Genomic DNA, 14506 nt, shown 5'->3' with positions numbered 1-14506 from the left:
CTCTACCCCTGTGTCCCGGACAAAGGCCGGAGCTCACGGAGGGGGTGGAGGCATGTTCTCCACTACAGTAAGAGGTGTAGTTTCCTCGACCTGGGCAGCTGGGGGCTGCTCTTTCCCCTTTGCAGGGGACTTGGTTGGGGTCCCAGTGGCTTTCTTCGCCACCCGGAGCTTCTTCATTTTGGGCCCAGAAGCCCTAGCTGAGGAGTTCCCTCCGGTGAACATAGCTCGCAGGTTCTTTCCCCCGGGCTGAGACATCTCCTCTGGCAAAACAAAGACAACATCAATATCAGTAAGTAGTCATGCAAAAACAAAAACAAAGGGGAAAAAAGGCGAAACTCAAGTATATATATATACTAAAAGGAATCCTACCCCCTGAGCTAGAAGAGGAATCTATGGTTACGACCATCGGCCCCAGAGCTTCTGCGGGGGAATCTAAGACAATTACTTCTCGAACTGGCGCAGGTTCTGGATCCGAGGTTGTCTCAGGACTAGACTCTTCTACGTATTGCCTAAGACCCGGAGCTACGACACCCTCCCGGAGTGATGGCCATGACCGAAGGTTAGTCCTATACTCCTCGAATAGGACCGACCTAAAAGCTAGGGTGTTGTCTACGACTATGGTACCCCTAGGGCGGCTACTTTCGTAATCCAACACGAGCTGGTCAACGCAATGGAGCAGGGTTTCATCAAAGTCTGGGTCACTTCGATGGCGTTGGACGATCTGTTTGGGGTTGAACCTAGCTAGCCGGGGGTCTGCAGTGGCCCTATCTAAGTTCCTAAACATGTATGGGTTACCTTGGTTGGAGGGACCTGCAGTTGCTCCGGACCGGATCCTCTCCTCGTCCGTTCTTTGGGCGGCCTCCAACGCCCGCTTCCTCATCCTCACGAGGGGCACCTTGTCCTCCTCATCCTCATCCCCCGTGACCTCCTCCACGGGGATAGGCCTCATCTCGCGAGCTGGGGGAGGCACCCGAGGCCTCCTCAGGTTCAGAGTCTGGCATGGGGAGATCAGCTTGCAGGACAACATCGTCTCGTCTGTCACGAGCTGGCGATAGTCCTTTTCACTGGGGGGCAAGCCTGTCAGTGTCTCGTACTGGCTCCTGAGGATCACAGACTTCTCTGTCCTCGCGAAGATAGCTGCAGAATTAATCTAAGTTAGAAATGGATACAGGGGGAGCTAACCGATACTTAACTTACGAGCTAAGGTTGAAAGGCACTTACGAGGATGGTTGAAGTAGTGCAGCTCGCAGTTTCGGAACCCCGTCGACATAAAGAATTGGTCTTTGAAGTCGTTGGGGTGGCTGGGTAGCTCGATGACCACAGCCGTGTTGGGGAACTGGGTTAAGTAATAGAACCCATCACCTCGCCCTCGCTGCTCCGGGCTGGCCTTGAGGCAAAAGAAATACAGAATGTCTGCAGGAGTGGGGACCTCCCACTCCTGTTTCAAGAACATGTATCTTAACCCCGCCAACAAATGGTAAGAGTTGGGGGGGAGCTGGAATGGGGCCAACCTCACGTAGTTGAGGAAATCGGCGAAGTACTGGTCCAGCGGGAGGAAGGCCCCCGCCTTGAAATGTTCGTCGCTCCAGGCCGAGAACACCTCATCAAGCGGCGCGCAGCTCTGCTCGCCTTCTAAGGGAGGTCGGGCAATCACGGTCCCTCTCCCCAGCTCGATGTTATGGGAGAGGAATATTTTGTTTACCCTCGCCTGGTCAGTGATCTTTGAGACGATCTTCTTCACCTCGAAGAACGCGTCGGGGGCCACCTCGATCTCCCGTTCCACTGCTGGCCCGAAGTTGGGAATCGGGGATTCAACCATCACCTCCTTTCCCTTGTTTTGTTGGGAGGATGAGCTGCCTACGGACTTCTTCGGAGCGTTCTTCTTGGGTCCCATCTGGTCGCCTAGCGAACAAAAAGAAGAAATTTTAGAAAAAGGCGACCTAAAAATGGAGAAGAATCTGAATGTGTTTCCTTGGCACGAGCTGAGGTAAGCCCAGCTCGTGGAGAGTGAGACCATGCGGTTCTTCGAACACGCGCCTATGCTCCCAACAGATCCCCGATTACTCGGAATTCGTATGTCAGGAGGGTTAGGATAGAAATTTTCCTTGGAAGGAAAGTTTTGGTAGGCGAGAGGTGCAAAACCGCCTATGAAGCGTGTCCCCTAAGCTACCCGGTTTTGCACCCAAAGTACTGGATACTTTAAACCAACATACCTAAAATCCTACCTAGAAAATTTCCCCAGAAAACGCACCCTATAAACCATGCTCCTAAATGGTTTTCTACTGCAAACGATACCCTAACCTAAAAGGCTTTCACCCTTCATGCCCACAAAAAACCAACGGAACATTGCATGCGGCTACAGTAAATATTTACCTAGGCTATAGTGAAAAATAATTTCAAAACATGCACAGTCAGGAGACTTACAGAGTGTTTTGGTTGAGAAGAGGATGAAGGGATCGCCTGGGTTGGGGCTTCGTCGAAGTAGTTGATTCCAAAGCTTCAAGGGAGCCCTTGCACTTGAACTTCTTGAGTGCTGGGAATGGCGGCCGGAAAGAAGAGGTTTTTTCTTTTTGAAGATGATGAAGGAGAGAAGAAGAAAGAAAATTCTGAAAAATTTCAAATGAACGGATGCCCTATGCGTAAGGTGGACACCCCTTTTATATACGTGAAGGGCCACGTGTGGAGGGCCGTTGGATTGCCCTGATGTGGGATCCAAGGCTCTCCACTCGAAAGACGAAACGACGGCTGAGTATAGGCTATGCCATTTAATGCTCTTCTCGGAAGACGTACCGTCACCAACCACGATGTTCCACGTATTTGGCGCCTGCGTAAAATGTGGAATATGAAGAGTTCATGGGGAAGCCTAAAAGCCCCTACTGTGGCCCTATGCGACGTCGTGTACCACGAGCAGGGGCTTGGGGGGCAAATGTACGCCCTGATTTTCCCGCGGGCTGTTAGCGGGCTGAGATATGGCATAATCATGTCTACCACGTGGACATCCCCAAGACCGGAGCTGCCATCGTAAGATCCTACCTCCTTAGCTCGAGGTAGCCTAAAGGTTCGCCAATATTACTTAAGGACTGAGTCTGGACTCTGAAGGCCACAGGTCGAGGGAAGCATCCAGCTCGTGGTACGAGCTAGAGTTGGAGGATATGACCTTTTATAAAGTCAACCACGCAAGGTAAACGTGCATATATCAGACATCACGTGTCTGATATATCCCTGACTTCTCGGACACGCAGCATGAACGTGCGTATTCAGACACCCACGACTGGGTTGGGCCGTGCGGCCCATTATCCCCTTACCTATTGATTTGACCACACTTCATGTGTCAAGTTTTAGGAATTAATCATGAATGTCACAGAGTTGACATGATAGGTAAGAATGTCACGGGATGACATTCTTACCAACTCCCAGGTGCCCTCTCCTATAAATATGGAGACCCTGGGAGTTGCCAATGGTTGGATTCGATTGTGTAAGAAATACTCTGTAAAAGAATACCAAGCATATAGCAATAATATTGACTGGTGGAGTAGAATGATTTTAACCTTTGAACCACCTAAAAAATCGTAATTGTGTCACCAGCCCATTTTCAAAAGATCATTCATCTATTTCGGTTCAACATAAGCACTAATCCCTTCCTCTTATTTTCTTAATTACCTGTTGGCGAAGAACTGCGTCAACAATTTTCAACTTATGCTCACATTTTTCTATTTTTTTCGTTGTCATATTCTAAAAAATACATATAAATAATATATATGTAAAATATTTAAATAAAACAAATTAAAACAAAAAAAATATAATTTTTTTTAAATTAAGAGTTTTTTTCTCAAAAATTTTACATTATTAAAAAAAAAATATTATGAAAATAAGATAAATAAAATTATTGAAATAAAAAAAACAGAAATTAAAGAATATATACAAAAATATTAAGAAAATGTATTAAAATGATTTAATTTTTTTTTAATTAATGAGGTGCCTATATATATTATTGGGGTGCAAATATAATGCCCATTGGAAAATTCTTGTACTATAATCTAGAGAAATATACTCATTTTTCTCCATTGTTGTTCTGCAATATTTTCTTGTAAGTTTTTCTAAGTTCTTGACCGTTTTTCAATTTCTTACTTGCATTTTGATTTTCTAACATAACTTTGTTGACGAGTTCTCATTGTCAACACTTATTTATTATTAAAATATAAATTGATCTCTTTTGTTAAAGAATATTCTATTTAATATATATTATTAATTTAATTTTAAATTCAATTTTTAAAAGTAAAATTATAAAAAATAAAATGAGTGATTATCTAAACAAAATTACTGGTTCAATTGTTATAGATTTTTTATTATTATAACTTGTTGAGTATTTATTTATTATTATTATCTAAATTCTCCAAACAAAAGAAAAAAGTAATAGTATAATACTACAAAAGCATAGAAAGAGAATTAAGATATGTAGAGAAATTTTAGTTTATATAAAAATAATTGGATAAAAAAGAATATGAAAATACAATAATCTTACCGAGATCTTCCTAGATCTTTTAGAAGTGTCCACATGTGAGTCATTTATATTATCCAAATAAAATTATTTATAAGCAAAATTATTTCTAATGTATATTTATATTTATGGAGATGCATTGTTAGATAAATTTAAAACAAAATTTAATTATTTATTTTTCAATGAAGTCAACAAACAACTAATATATATTTATATTTTAATCCATCATTAAGAGCAGATCAAACTTAAATTTTATATTATTTAATACATATAAAAATTATTTTTAATTTTATTTTTTTGAGACAAATTATATATAAATTGCTATTATTCTTACATGGAGCTGGAGGCTTGATTTAAAACGAAAAGAGAAGATGGGAAGACAGAGAGAAGAAAAAAAAATATCTAGGGGGGAGACATTATGAAATAAATAAGAGAGAAGAAAGAAAAGCAAATTTAGCAGGGTTGAGATTTTAGGGTAACAATGCATAAAGTTTATTATTCATTTTAAACATCCTTATTATATATGTAAGATATATATTGATAGATATTATTCTTTTTTATGTCAGATGAGATGATTGACATTTTGCTTGAAAGTCATTCCAAGTTAGAAACAACATAGAGAGAGACAAAAGAAGTGTTCTAGCCTTTCTCCTTCCCTAGTTCACTAGTACCCATCTCCATTTTATCCGATCGTTATCCGATCGTGGCAGACATTTCATTTCGACATTTTGGAAAGAATTCAGACTAGACTAAGAACCACATTAAAGTTTAACACCACCTTTCATCCCCAAACAGATGGTCAGAGTGAACGGATAATTCGAACCCTAGAGGTTATGTTGAGAGCTTGTGTGCTTGATTTTCAAGGGTCAAATGATAAGCTGCCATTAATAGAGTTTGTTTATAAAAATAATTATTATGAGTCTATCAAGATGGCTCCATATGAAGCTCTATATAAGAGGAAGTGTCGTTCACCAATTCATTGGCACGAGGCCGGTGAAAGAAAGTTCCTGGGGTCAGATGAGGTCGATCAAGCTATTGAGGATATTCAACAAATTCGACAACGATTGCATACCTCGGTAGATCGACAACGTAAATGTGCTGACCGACGGAGGAGACCCCTGGTGTTCGAGGTTGGCGACATGGTTCTATTAAAGATAGCTCCACTTATAGGAGTTATGTGATTTGGAAAGAAAGGAAAGCTGAGTTCGAGGTTTATTGGACCATTCGAAATCCTAGAAAGAATTGGGGAGGTGGCTTAGGTTCGATCTTCTGCTTTCGTTGTCCCAGGTTCACAATGTATTTCACGTATCTATGCTGAGAAAATACATGAATGACCCCGTGCATGTGCTCAACTATGAGCAGATAAGTGTTGACCCTCAACTACACTACGAAGAAAAGCCAGTGGAAATTCTGGATCGGAAAGACAAAGTGTTGAGGAACAAATCAATGCCGTTACTTAAGGTTCAATAGTGTAACCATGGCATTGAAGAAGCCACATGAGAGACCGAAGCCAAAACGAAAGAATTATATTCCCATTTATTTTAGGTTTTGAGACGAAACTTTTTTAATTTGTAGGTATTGTAGCGCCCCACATTTCGGGCACCTACTAGTATCTAGAACAGAGTAGTAAGATATGTGTGAAAATATTATTATGAGTAATAATATATGTTTGAGAAGAAAATTTCATGTTGCTATTGTTAGCCAAAGTGTGAAATGGGCAGTTTTGTGACAAACTGAACATTTCAGTCACGAAACGAAATGGAAACCCTAACCGGGTAAATTCTCGAATAAATTATTATTTGAGAAGTATAATTATGAAAAAATATTATTGGCCATTAAATTATGAGATTAATTTATAATGAGGTCAAAAAGTTTGATTTTTGTATGAAATTTTTAAAAAAATACATTTTTGTGAAAAATGCACAATTAGCCAAAAATGGAATTTTGGCTAATTAAATTACATGAGTTATAAACATAGGAGTGTGACCACTTACCCATTTAATTTAATTACCCTATGTTAATTCAATTTGGTGAATTAAGTGAAAAATTACCACTTGGTAATCATCTTTGAAGAATATGATTAAGTGTAAGTTTAGTTAGCTAATTCGAAATTAATTAGGAAAAATCTAATTAGGAAATTAATTAGCTAATTAGAAGTTAATTAGGGATTAAGTGGTCAGTACATTAAGGGAATTTCGGTCATTTTAGGTTTTCATTTTTACACGATATAAAAAGAATAAGTCAAACACAGTCTTCACTTGTTCAATTCACAAGAATTAGCCTCCAACTTTTCTCCCCATTTTCCTCTAGCCTTGGCCGACCACTTCTCTATGTACTCTAAAATTGTTTCACACAATTCCCATGAAAACTCTCATTCTCTCATATCCTTCATTTTATACACATGGTCCTAAGCAAAATGGTCCTTGTTTGAAGCTAAGGAAAACTATCCAAAGCTAGAGCATCCAAAGGTAAAAGTCTAGACTTTCACTTTGTCAAGTTGTAAGTTTTGTTAGTTTCTTCTTTTAGTTGCACTTATTGGCTTGTGTAAACTGATTGTTGGACTTGTAGGGAGTGAAAATATGTAGACTAAAGGTTTGAGCAAATGATAGAAGTGCTAGAGGACATCCAAGCCAACCAAGTTATCTACAAGAGGTATATGGTCACCTCCATCATATTTATGTTTGGTTTTTGAATAATCTGCTATGTTTGAGCAATTTGATTTATTTAAATTTATTATGAGAATTGTAATAATGCTTATATATTGGCTGGTCATACATGCATGGATGTTTGGATGGTGGTTTAGTAATGGAACCCAACATTCCATAGGTAACGTATGGTTTTATGTGAGAAAATATTTAAATCTTGACTTCTAATGGGTCAAGTGAAAATTATATGAACCTATTTCTGGATTTTCTTTATTCCATGCTGTAGTTTAGGAAGACTAAATGTTCATAGTGTATACAAACATTCAAAAAGGTTTTGAAATGACCAAGTTATGATTTTTCCAAAATTGGTGTGCAATCTGGAAAACGACTTTAAAAAAACTGTACAAACAACCAACTTTGGACAGGGAGTTCCATAAATTAATTAATGTATTTTTGGCTGATTTTCGGAATAAATACTATTTTGATATTGGTAAAATATTTGGTAAAGTTTCAAAGAAAAATATTAAAAATGCTAAGAGATATGATTTTTCAAAGTTAGACAAAAAGTCATGGAAGCTCAAAATTGCTTATGGATAGCCATGTTTGGGAACCATTTTCACTTAGTAAAAATTATTCAAATGATCTAATTTATCGCATGGGTAATTTTTACATGTCCTAGTATGGGTCTAAGAAATTTCAGACCTAAATAATGAACCATATATATTTGATAAATTTTCAAAGTTCAAGAAAAAGATTAAGTTTTCCCTGGGCAGTTTTGAAGGGGACTTTTGAAAATTGTTTTCACCAAGTAAAAATGGTTATTTTTGTATAAAGTTTGGCAAGGAACTTCTTGGAATAGTCAAAATTTGTTCTTCAAAGTTTGAAATTTTTTGGAGTTATAGTTTTTAAAATATAATTTTCTAAATAGGCAACTTAGAACTAAAACTAACAAACTTTTATACTTAGTAAAAAATAGGAAATTTTCTAAGTGTTTAGCTTGAAAATGTAATTTAATCTTAATAATTATAGATTTGAGTTTATCACACTAAATAGTTATTAAGATTAACTTGGATACTAGAAAATTATTAATATTTTTTATTAAGAATAAATAACATTTTTGCCCCCCCCCCCCCCCCCCAACATTGTATGATTGTGCCCCCTGAATGATTCGTGAAGTTAAAAATTCTCCTGAACTATGGACGTTACTGAAATATGAGAATTCTATTAGATTTTATCCTATGCAGCTAATAGATTGATGATGTAGCATTTTATCTGTTGATGTGGCAGTGCCATGTGTAGAATAATTATCAATTTAACTTTGACCATTACCAAATAATACAACTTTTATAAAAAAAAATCTATTTTTTTCTTAAAAATAATAATTAAATCTTTAAAAAATTAAAATTTTAATTATAAAAAAAATAACTCTTTTTTGCTTTTTCCTTTACAATATTAATGAAAACTATTTTAAAATGAAAATTTAAAATAAATACTAAAACAAAGAAAAAACTTTTAATTAAAGAGGAGGACGAATAACTTAAACAAATAAATAAAACTTTTAATTTAAGAGGAGGAGGACAAAGGGGAAAAAACTTTGTTTTATGATTTATTTTTAATTTTTATTTTAAGATATATTTATTTTATATTGTAAAAGAAAAAGTAAAAAAAACGTTATTTGTTATTAATTAGATTTTTAATTTTTGAGTATTTGAAATTTTATTTAATTAATTTGAAACTTTTACTATGGTTTATTTTCTTAATCTTTTAAAATGATTTTTACATTTTTTTAAGTATTTAATTATTATTTTTAAAAAGAAAAAAAAAATTAAATTAGTTTTAATAAAAAAGACACAATTTGGTAGTGGTCAAAGTTGGGGGAGGAGGGAGGGATTGCTAATTATTCTATGACACTGACACATTAACAGACAAAATGCTACATCATCAATTCGTTAGTCACCTAGGATAAAATATAATGGAAGTCCCATATTTCAGTAACGTGCATAGTTCAGGGGGAATTTTTAACATCGTGAATCATTCAGGGTACACGATCATACAGTGGTCATAGTTCAGGAGCAAAATTGTTATTTATTCTTTTATTAATTTATAAGATTTTGTTTAAGAAATTAAAAAAGGGTCCAAAATCCTAATTTTTTTCAAAGAAATGGATTAAACTATCTTTTTAAAATAAAATAAAATTTCTCTTTATTTTTTTAAAACTAACTAATTTTTATCACCATCTTTATAATTATTTCTTAATCAATTAAATTAACCTAATTTTTAAAAGTTTAAAATTTAAGAGATTTTACCAAAAAATGTTAGATTTTTGGTAACTTATCAAAGAAAGGGTAAAATCGGTAAAGCTTAAATGCTTTAAAAATATATTTCCGACTAGGTCCAATTGCGAAAACAGAGTGGAAAATTTCGTAAAAGCCGACTTTCAAATAACTAGACCCGTTGAGGGAATTTTTCCAAAAATCTTAAATGCCGTTATGACTTAAAATGTGTGAGGACGAAAATACCCCTAGTGGGAATTCGATTGTGACCTTAATACCCAAAGTAGATTGATTTAATATAATGCCATAATTTATCCGATTAAGCTGTATGCTAGTTATAGTGTTGGCTGGCCAAATGAATTCTCCATGGGAAGATTGCTTGTATGCTGCAAAGGACAGAAGGTAAGTCAGTCAGTGATTTATTTGTCTACAACATGAATGAACTAGTGTATTGTTTGTTAGAAGTAGGGTTTGTATGCTAGTTAGAGAGATGACTCATTTAGAGACAATGACTAGGCGACACTTACGCTTCATGTGAGATAAGTATGTCCTTGGGAATGCTTATGCAATGTTCTGAGATGTTATGTATTGTGGTTCGGGTCCCACCCTAGCCCTCGAGATAAGTATGTCCTGGGGAATGCTTATGCTCCATTGTAAGATGTTATGAATTGTGATTCAGTTCGCACCCAAGACCCTCAATATAAGTATGTTTTGGGGAATGCTTTTGTTGTAAGATGTTATGAATTGTGGTTCGGTTCGCACTCGAGACCCTCGAGGTAAGTATGTCCCGGGGAATGCTTATGCTCCGTTGTCAAACATTATGTATTATAGTCTGGGTCATGCTCGTGACCCTCAAGATTAGCACTGAGTAACTTAGAAGTCTACATAATCCTAAGGGTGCTTATGCTCTGTTATGGAATGTTGTTTTTGTTGGGAATAGTGCCCTTAAAGTAATTTGTAACGCCCTGGATAACCAAGGTCGTTACACTGTGACCTGCTAATCAAGTTATTTGAATAAAAGTGTGATCCTAAAGTCATAATCAGGTTAGGGTCAAAAGCTTTTGGTCATAAACGGAAAAGTTTCATTAAAATAAATGTTTAGCACATGGGATCCCAAAAACAGGGTTTAAAGGACAAATTTACAAACTCCCAAAACAGTTATATACAATCAAAAGCCACTCTAATGGAAAAATACACATTTTTGGTTTCTGTCCCTGTACCATCCCTCGGCCGTGGCAGACGAGCAGCTGACAATGTACAACTCGCCCCCAGAGCTCTCCAACTCATGGTTGATCCACCTTACCCTTGCCTTTACCTGCATCACATAGCACCCATGAGCCAAGGCCCAGCAAGAAAACCATCACATCATAACATAATCAATAATGATAATAAAATAATTCACAAGATAGGTAATCAGATATTCAACGAGCCATAGTATTAAGCTAACAAAAATAACCATTTATATTCAACATTTTATCTCATTCAATACATAAAAATCAGGGTCGACGCTCTTAGGTTGCACCCTCTATTTAACCCACTGACTCCGGCTCACTTAGGTCGAGTCCAGTGTTTATCTAGTTGACCCTGGCTCACAGTGGCCAAGCCGCGTCTTGTGCTCAAATTATCAGCCTCGAGTCTCTTAGGCCGTTTATTTCATGCTCACATGGCCTATCACAATCATACAACATATGTATTCAAATATAGGGAAACTCAATCCCAACATAGCCACACAAGGGTGCAGTTTTCTTACCTTTAGTTTCAAATGGAGAAAGTAAAATGGTTTTGAGCAATATCCTTAGCCCCGAGCCTTGGCGATAAACCTAGTCACAATGTCCAATGGGTAATTGTTCACTTCCAACCCAAATAAATACTTAGGAGACAGAAACTAGCCTTCGGGACCTCAATTTTTACTAAACCGGGTAGTAGAAATTGTCCTGAGCGCCTAGGTTCGAACCCCCGCGCCTTAAAAATTCTAGAAACAATTATAGGGCTAAAATCCCCAGCTGGGTCGCGACTTGCCCCCAAGTCAAAGAGCAAGTACCCAAGCCAAAGAGGAAGGTGGGTCGTGACTTGTCCTAGTGAGTTGCGACTCGCCCCTAAGTCAGAGAGTAACCCAGACCAAACATGCCACATGTGTCGCGGTGCCCCAGGGATGGGTCACGGTGCACCCCCGTTGAACCCAGAAAATCTGGGTTCTTCACATGCTTCTCCCAGCCAAGAACCTCAAGACCTTAACCCAGAATTTTACCTAAACAAATCTCCCCAATTCAACATCAAACTAGCTACGAATTCAAGATTAAATCATACATTTAAGACACCAAAACCTTATCAATCATACCAAAATCAGCATCCCAATTCAAACATAATTCATCACTCAATACATACCCAAGAACCTAGAATTGTACAAACTCTAAGCTTCAAGACTGCTAAGCTCAATTCTACCCAATAAAGCTAAATTCTTCAGAAATTAAGAGACCAAAACTTACCTCAACTATGGCTGAATCCACACAAGTTCCAGCCTTAATTCCTAGCTTGAATCCTATCCAATTTCCTTCTATTTTCCTTCAATTCCCAACTCAACTCCCCAGCCTATGCTCCTTCAATTTCCCAAGTCTCAAAGCTTCAACTTCCTCAAGAGTGAGAGAGAAAGAAATTGTATGAGAAAGAGAGAGAGCTGAGAGTGTGAGATGCTTCTACCTCCTTCTGTCTTAGGTTCTAGATGTTTACTGAGTGTATCCTTTAGTTTCTAGGCAAAAGACCCTATTGCCCCTCTTCATTGACTAGCCCTCAACTTATCCCTAGGGGTAAAATGGTCATTTTCCCCCAGTTCCCACTAATTCCTCAAATGTTCCTAATATTTACCCATTAATCACGTCATTCTAAATAATTACCATTTACTTATTTAATACCTAATAATCCCCAATATATTATCTATCCCAAAAATACCCCCAGACTCTCCCGAGTCGAGTATTAATCCCCGCTGTGACTATTTTGCTAATCCGCTCACTAGGACCGTCTTGAGCCATACGCTGCAAATATATCCACATGATAATGTGGTATCATTAATTTATCACATATATTCACGTTTATCTCCACAACGGGCCAAAATGCAAATATGCCCTTATAAGCTTTAATGGCCCACATGCATATATAATACTCACAAACATGCATGTCACATAGTCATATAATCATATTAATCATGCATGGCACATAATCATGCATCTAAACATTTAAATTACACATATACCAATTATGCCCTCTCGACACGCTAATCAAGGCCATAAGCCTTATTAGTGATTTTCGGTCGTTACACAATTGTAGCTGACAAATGTTTTAAATGAAATAAATAATTGAATTGAATTATTATTATATATATAGACTATGTCCGATATTATATGATAATATTAAGTGAATTTCAGAATATTCCAAAGTTTATCTATGTGGTCTGAATCTCATATTGGTATGAGAGGATCAAGATTAAGATAATAAACTTATGGAATCTTTAGATTAATTACTGCTAGTACGCTCCACTAGTAATTTGAATACATGTGACCTAGATCCGGGTTACTAGTGTAATGACCCAAAATCACTAATAAGGCTTAAGGGCCTAGATTAGTGTGCCGGGAGGGCATAATTGGTTTATGTGTGAATTTATTAGGGTAATGCATGATTCTGTGATAAGCATGCTTGTATGGTTACATGAATAAATATGAAATGCATGTCTACGAGTATTAGTATGTATGTAGGCCCCGTTTAGCTTAAAGGGGATATATTTGTAATTTTAGCCCATTGAGGGCGTAAATGTGATTATATGCTATAATTGTGAGGACCACATTATTATGTGGGTAATTCTGCAGCATGCGACTTGAGGCAATCCTAGGGAGCTAGTTAGCGGGAAAGTCACAACGAGACCTAATACTTGACTTGGGGCAAGTCAAGGGGTATTTCGGGTATTAGATGGTTATTTGGGTTATCGAGTTATGGAAAAAAATAATTGGAGATATATTTGAGGTTAGGAAGCTTAGGTAGGAATACTAGGGAATTTTACCATTTTGCCCTAGGGACGTTTTCGGTACCCCGAGCCTCAGGATTGACTTAATTGCTTAAGGATAGACTAAGGATTCAATCAAGAGTTAAGGTAAGCCATAAGTTCTATGCATGGTGGTTAAATTCAGTGGTTATGGCTGAGTTTTGAAGTGTTTATGGGTTTTGGCATTGAAGGACTGAATTGAAGCTTGGAACTTGGGAGTTAGCTCAGAAATTTCTTAGAGAATTAGTTCATCAATGAAGGTAAGCTCGAATGTATGATCTAATGTTTGAATCTTGGTGTTTTCTTGACTGGTTTTGATGTTTTTTAAGATTTTGAGTTTTAGAGATTGAAGTGGGATTTTGATGAGTTTCTAGGCTAAGTTCTTGCTGGATTATGTTGCTGGAAATGTGTTAGAAGTTTGGTCATAATTGAGTTGTGGAATTGGGAAGGTTTTGGATGGTTTTGAGTGTTAAAAATGGTGATTTTTCTGGGTTTGAGGGGCTGGGCCGCGACTCTGTTCTAGAGTGCCGCGACCCTATGGAGCAAGGAAGAGCTAGGAAGGCTTTGAGGTAAGGGAGCGCCGCGGCGCCATAGGGACAGGGTCGCGGTGCGTGTCTGTGTTCAGGGAGGTCCAGCCTCTGTTTCAGGGGGCGGGCCGCAGCATGGGTCTCAAGGGCCGCGGCCCTTAAGGGTACTTTTAGCCTTTTGAAGTTTTTAAGTGCGGGAACATAACCTAGGGTGCTCGGGATCGATTCTACTACCGTGTTTGGTGGAATTCGATGTCCCGGAGGCTAGAACCTTATCCGGAAACTATTTTACAATTATTAATGGTATCCCTTGTCTTGGTTGTGACTAGGTATAAGCTAGGGGCTCGAGAAACGGATCGTGCTCAAGAGGCATCTCACGTAACCAGTACATTTGAAAACTAAAGGTAAGAAAACAACACCTGGTTGTGAATTTATAATTGGACTAAGGGTTCCCTATTTTGTATGCTTTATGAAGGATGGTATTACGAAATGTGAATAGTAAACAAACGGCCTAAGAGTGCCGGAGTTTACAT

The sequence above is a fragment of the Humulus lupulus genome, chromosome 5, assembly GCF_963169125.1.
Source record: "Humulus lupulus chromosome 5, drHumLupu1.1, whole genome shotgun sequence".
Classification (NCBI taxonomy): Eukaryota; Viridiplantae; Streptophyta; class Magnoliopsida; order Rosales; family Cannabaceae; genus Humulus; species Humulus lupulus.
The sequence above is the reverse complement of the archived record's forward strand: the minus strand, read 5'-3'. Positions refer to the sequence as shown.